Source organism: Phalacrocorax carbo, chromosome 22 (genome assembly GCF_963921805.1).
Source record: "Phalacrocorax carbo chromosome 22, bPhaCar2.1, whole genome shotgun sequence".
Lineage (NCBI taxonomy): Eukaryota > Metazoa > Chordata > Aves > Suliformes > Phalacrocoracidae > Phalacrocorax > Phalacrocorax carbo.
Window position 1 is genome coordinate 5,783,438 of NC_087534.1, and position 6,913 is coordinate 5,790,350.

Sequence of the window (6,913 nt, forward strand, 5' to 3'; positions counted from 1 at the left end):
CATTGACAATGTTTTCCTCAGGATTGTGAAACAGTCTGCAGTAACAAATTAGCAGCTGAGCTCCCCTGCTTAACAGCAACACAGATCTGCTCACACTCACTGCCAAGGAGATGGCTGTGCCTAAAATGGGGAGAAAAAGATTTGATAGGAAGTTTTCAGCCACTTGAGCTGTACACAGCAGAGGGAAAATAAGTGCCTCAGCAGACTCCTTTTTAACTTTTCCGAGCAAAAAAACCCATGTGATACAAACAGTGCTATAAATGTTTTGGACAAGTTTTGTGTGATGCCGTGTCTTTCATTGGGCCAAATGATTTGAGAACAAATACTCCTTTGCTTTGTTCAGTTATTCTGTTTTTACTCATGGGATAGAAGTCTCTCTTGAGCACCCCTTAAGGTTCTCGCTTCTGCAGAAAGCATACGCAATAACCCTTGAATGAGAAAGAGAGGTATGCACCGAAAAAGTCATTAACAAAATTAATCCTCATCTAAAACCTTATCAGTGCTAGAACAACGAGGACACTCGATCTTACGTCTCAGGGAGCTCCAAAGTCTTTCATTACTAGGCTTACTGGACCAGAGAGGCTACAAGCCTGTACATCTGAATATAGATGATGTACAATTTATGGGTCCGTGGCCTTCTCACTTAACCCAAGTTACTGGCCCATGATACCGTTTGCCAACCTTGCTGTTTCAGGCAGGAACAAACATTTTATATGCTGCCAATTTAGCAAACCTACTCCCCTAATTCTTCCCTCCCCCCTTTCATTGGCTGTGTTCATTAATCATCCCCTACTGTCTCCCTGGCAAGATGTGTTAATTCTTATAGGGCTTGCTCAGCAAGCCTTAAAACGGCAGCGTGTTCCCCAGGCAGCGGAGCGTGGCTACCTTGCTGAAGTGCTGAGCCAGTGGAGGTCTTGTCTGAGGACAGGTTGCTTCGTGGCGTTGGGGACCACCGTTGCTTCTGTGGGCTTGAACAAGTACAGAAGACCTTCACAGAGTGGAAGGCAATGGAGGCATCACATGGATAGTAGCACTTTGGGTCATTCTTAGCTCAGACCTTGCCATTTTGGAAGAGTTTGCAGGTCTCTGGCAGTGAAAGTGTTGTCGTAGAGCAACAAAATAAGGTGGCTTGTGGATTTGGCTGGTGTCAGTGGAGTTTACACTGGCCAGGTGGTGACTTTGGGCAGTCAGCTCCCATGACTTTATACCAAAAAGCTGTTTTGTGAGGATAACTTCCCTTCAAGATATGTGTATGCTGATCCCACAGGAATAACACTTGTGCTTAGAACAGGGGAAAAACGCTGTATGAGAGGGACTTGTTGCCCAGAAGGAGACCAGGCCTGGAGCAGTGACGGTGGTGCAGGTAACTAGCCACTGCTGTGCCTGGACAGTGTACAGCTACCTTCTGTAAACATCACAGATCCTAGCAAAGCAAAGCTTTGACATCCAAAAGGTTAGAGAAGAGCCTATAACTTTGCGGTTACATTGAGTAAGCCTTACTTTAATGTCATCCAAAAGGAGGCAACAAAAGAAGGGTGGGAAAAAGGGAACATCCATCATGTTGTGTTATGGCAGGGTCTAGAGACACAGAGGAGAAGACAATGGAAGGCCTACCAAGAGAATTCATGGTTTCCCAGACAGCCACTGCTGTAGCCCCAGTACATTTCTCTTGCCTGCAGCTATGTTGAAATGCAAAGAGCAGGAAAAAGAGATATTCTTGAGTAAGGACTACTGCCATCACTTGGAAAGCAATATCAACTGCTGTAATGCAAGCCCATGTTTAAGCTGGCCAGCTGGGCTCTCTAGGGAAATCCACATATGCCAAGGGCAGTTCAGCCACAATATCTTAAGCACCTTTGTTAGGAAAGGATCAGTCACCCCCTGGAGAAACTCATCTCTTGCTCCTCTGACTACAGAGGGAACACAGACAGCCTGACATTAGCATTGCGTGAACAGAAAGGTTTGGTGGGATTATCTGGGACTGAAGCATTTCTTTGATCAAGCTGGTGGGATGCACTGACAGCCCTTTACTTAGAAATGATCGAGTAGCTGGATTATGAGTCAGTGGAAGACTGGAGCCAAACTGGCAAAGCAATTGCAAGTCTCTGTATGTGTGTGAGTGAGAGCGTGTGCAAGACAATAACTCTCCCTCCCTTGGTGACTTGGATGGATGGGCCTCTGCTACTCCCATCTTTGAAGAATCCACCGGTCGATATTTCACTCCTTTGTGCCCAGCCGTCCCATCATCTGCATGTCTGGCACCAGTTCTTGTAGGTGTAAATAAGAATCATTTCTCAGGCTGCCAGCCTTCCTGCCTGGAAAACGTGAGGTTCATTTCGGCCCTTGACATTCAGCTGGATCCCTCCTCCCTTCTCTTGCAGCCCTTTGGTACTTACTCCTTTGTTGACCTTTTCCTTGGCACATTTGCATGTAACACCAGGTCGCTGACCTGGAGAATAGATGCAGGATGGATGCATCCTGCCCTTCAAATGCTCGGCTAATAGCAGAAAAGTCAGGCCCCTTGTTAACATTTGAGCATGGTCTTTCCATCCATGGGTCAGCAGCACGCTCCATCTCCTTTTTCACTACAAAGCCCTGTGTGCTTTTTCTATCTGGTGAAGTGTGTGGTTTTGCAGCTCAACACTGCGGAATGTATTCATATGCATTTCTCCTGTACGTTCCCTTCAAAGCTGTCTGCCCTGTTAGCATCATATCCACACCAAAGAATATTTTTTTTTTCCCTTGGCATCCTCTCAAATGAATTGTGAGTTTGCTGGGTGAGAAAACGTTATGTGCTGAATACGGGCCACGTCCCTACGCCCAGTGAATGCCTCCGCTCCGACGCCAAACACTGGCAGTGCTAAGGTGCCTCTGCTGCTGCCTGTCCAACATTCAACCCCTTCCCTTCATGTTCCACCTCTGGCTGGGGCAGACAGAAGAGCTTGTCTGACAGCTAGAGATTGCAGGATGGACCGTGGTTGCCCTGTTTCTCCCAGACCAGGACATGGCAGAAGTGCTACAACCTCTGCACCTTCTGCTAGTCAGTTCTTTCTATTTAGGTTTTGTTGCTTTTGTTTCTTTACCTCTACATCCGTTGCTTTGCCAAAACACCTGGGAGCTATTGGGAACATTAAAACAAAAATACTTTTTGTGTCCTTCTCCCCAAGCATTTTTCATGAACGAGATGACCCCAACCTGCTTTACAAACCGAGTCCAACGGTTTTAATTTTCTACCTCTCACCAGCCACGGGCTGAGTCGGGCTATGACAAGAAAGCACCGTCTGTTGGACATTTGCTGCTCTTTTCCTGGAAGTGGGTACAAAGACGGAGGAAGGGTGATGCATTTTGGCCACAGACGTCCTATTGCAGTGAATTTCAGAGGAATGTGGAGGATGATGTGGCAGGGACAAGCTACTTTACCCAGAGCTATGGGGAACCATCTCTGTGGGGCAGGGAGTATGTTCACAGAGGCTGAGAAATAAACTCCCTGCAAAGCTGGTGGTGGCAGAGAAGGAAAGGTCAGCCTAGAGAAGGCAAATTAACTGGGCTGGATGGTGATAGGAAACAAACGGAATGATACTTGGCACTTCCACAGCGCTGTCCACACCTCCCCGAGTGCCACGCACAGTGCATCAGCATTAACATCTCAAAGAAAGGCACTCAGCAAGCAGCAACGCAGGCTTCTCAAGCAGGTGTGCCCTATGAGTGCCGTGTCTTAATGTAGGCACTTAACTCCATAATAATATTACTGTTATTATTATACTACTACTGTGCCTGTTACAGCACTGTAGCATTTGATTCCAATTGCTGCTGACATTTTGAAATGTGCTGATGCAATGAAACTGCATCTCCCACAGCTCCTTAGGAGAGCTGCTAAGAACTGCATCTCTCCCACGAAGACTGGAGACTTGCCAGGGAGCTTCTTCTGCCCCTGGCTGTAATGCGGGACGGCCTCTGACGTTCACGCCTGTTTATCCCGGGCATAGGTGGTGTTTTCTGAAGAACTGATCAAATAGCTCATTCATGTGGTTTCCAGCCTGCTCCCCTACGTCTCACAAAATCACTGACCCTGACACTGCTGCTCGCTGTAGCTCTCTGATTCCAACCTTCAATCTATGCAGGGGCCTCTAAAGTTTAATCAAGGCATGATGTGCTGGTGGTAGAACTGGCCCAAGCCAAAGCCTACAGCATTTGGGCAATGTGTTGAAGAGGAAGGATATTTTGCTGCCCACATTCAGGCTCCTGGAGCAGCCAACTCTGGGAATGACATTCAGCACTGAAAACTCTTTGCTGCCTTGAGCTGTAATTTCATGCCAAAATGCCTGGCATGCAGATATCTTGAGAGCCAGGCACATTGGATTGTCAGGCAGACACAGGCTGCTTTCTTCCCTGGTTCTCTGCAATGACAAAGCTGTCACCAGGAATTTCAGTGATGGGGAAGGAGAGTCCAGGTGGACAACGTTGATTCACTACTCCAGGAACCCGTAACGGTCTCACTGGCTCGTGATGCAGCATGAGCAGCCGGAGGGCACTGCCTCATCTTTCCTCTCTTGCTTTCTGTGCTATGACAGGAAGTGCTGGGGAAGATGCTGTGACATATGAGTGCTCTTGTTGGCTATCCTGCCTTCTATTCTGGCAGAAATAACCTCCTGTGCAAGAAACCATGATCAATGACAAGGGATCTTGTCACTTTGGGTCGCCAGAAAATACTGGGACTCCAGTGTGCTTGGTGCTGTACATATGCATGGTAAGAACTCACTGTCTCTATGAACAAACCTGCACAATACCTTGCTCAAGGCTATCCAGAACAGAACTGCTTCATTCAGGAAAAGGAGCCAAGTTCGCCAATATTTTGTCTCCTAGACAACATCAGATAATTCTGTAGGTTTGACTTGCCTCAAAGGCGGCTCCCAGGAGACCCCAGGCAACAAACCCTCCTTATCCTTGTTCAGACAATTAGTGTCCAAATATGGGGTTGGTTTGCTTGGTTGTCTTACTATGGCCTTCCTTTTTCTGGCCAGACCTCCACATGGACACCTCCCTCCTGGTGGTAGTATCACACCAAAGTAGAGAGAGCCAAAGTACTGGAAAAACAGGGCTGTGGCTCAGCATCTCACCTAACGCCCTCCACAGCCCCAACCACTGGAAACGGGCAGTGAGGTTGTTTCTTTGACGGCTTACACGAAAAAGCAAACTTTAAACTATGCAGCATGTTATTCTGTGGCTGCCTACCTACCTGTCAGCTTCTTGTGGAATACATCTTTGCTTTTTCTTATATTATCTTTATCCATTTAACTGCTCGTCTAATGAAACAGCTCTCATGCACACTGGTCTGCATTTCTCGTTCCTCAGTACTCCTTTAGCCACCTTTTATCTTCCTTGTGGACAACTCATATGTTCTCCTTCTTACCTACCTATCCATGTATCCATTTTACATTTACCTTTTGTAATTCTAGTCTCTCTCTTTCTTGAGACTAATGCAGTACTCTTCTATTTTGTCTCCAGAAAAAGAAAGAACGTCCAACAAATTAATGCTCCAACTAACACCCAGCAAAAACCCCATCCCCTACAACCTGCTACTCTGCAGATTTTTATGCCTTTTACTTGGTTATTTTATCCATCTCAAGCATTACTATTTTCTTCTCTTAAATATCCCAAAGTGCGTTTGCGTGGGGGCGAGGGTTCTGTGAATATCATTTGAAAATGAAAGCCACAAGCTATATTGTGGTAATAGTCTATTACATTTCTCCTCATATTTACCTCATTCAGCAAGTTTTGACTTGATTTGACAATGAAAGTTAATGCTCTGATATATATATACACACATGGATACGTATTTTCCTTCTTACTCCTTGATTAGAACTGTGAAAATTTTCAAAGATTTAAATGGAGCAAAATGACTAACTGGGATCTTTCTGCTGGCTGCAACATTAGCTTTAATTGTCTGCTAATAGCTCCAGGCATTTAGCTCAATCTTCCAATACACAGACAAAAATGCCTTCCTAGGAGGTTTTGGAGTGATAATGTGCTCCTTACCACCCGGCATGGGAAGCAGCCGCGTCGGTGGCACCGGGATGCTCCTGGGCGCGCATCGCTCCAAGAACCTCCTCTGCCACGCTCAGAAGACGGTGGAGATCACTTTTTGCCCAGCCTGGTCTCTTCATGGTGCTTGGTACCGCTGACCTTCCCATTCTTGTCTCCCAGCCCTGTCACGGACTCCCGCCGGCCCATGTTATCTCCTGCACTTGGGTCCCTCCTGCATAAAAGCCAAGACAGGGTGTATCATTCCTCCAGTTACTCCAGACTCGTGTCAGCCCTCAAGGGCCAGCTTGTCATTACAACTCAGTGTTTGTGTTGGTCTAAAGAGGTTGGACAGAAGAGTTTTAACCAGAAAAACACAGTTTTGCCACAATCTAAACATTGCACAGGGACACATCAATTGCAGTTTCATTCCCGACGCACAGAATTTTGAAACCATTTATTTCCATTTTCTCTCAAAGATGTCAAAGTACTTTTATAAGACAAGAATGGCTCGTTACAACTTTCTGGTTTTGTTTCAGTTTCCTTTTAAAGTTTTTTTCTCTAGGATCCCTTTATTGTTGGAAACACGTAGAATTTCAGATGTGAAGCTTTCTGTTACAGGCTCAGTGAGAAGGGGTCTGACTTCATCAAAACAAAATGACTCAACAGGAGTGGAGCGAGCACCTTCAACAACTTCAAAAGAGTAGGGTCAGAATTTTCATTACCTTTGAAATCTTCCAGTTGGAGCTTTTTATTGTGTTTGTAATCATATTTATATTATTTTTAGGTTATTTTGGTGCAGAAATAAAAAGATAAAGGCAGAAATATCAGAGTTTCCCATGGATCTCGAATCTTAAATCCCAAGTATTTCTACAGAATTCATCCAGTGCTC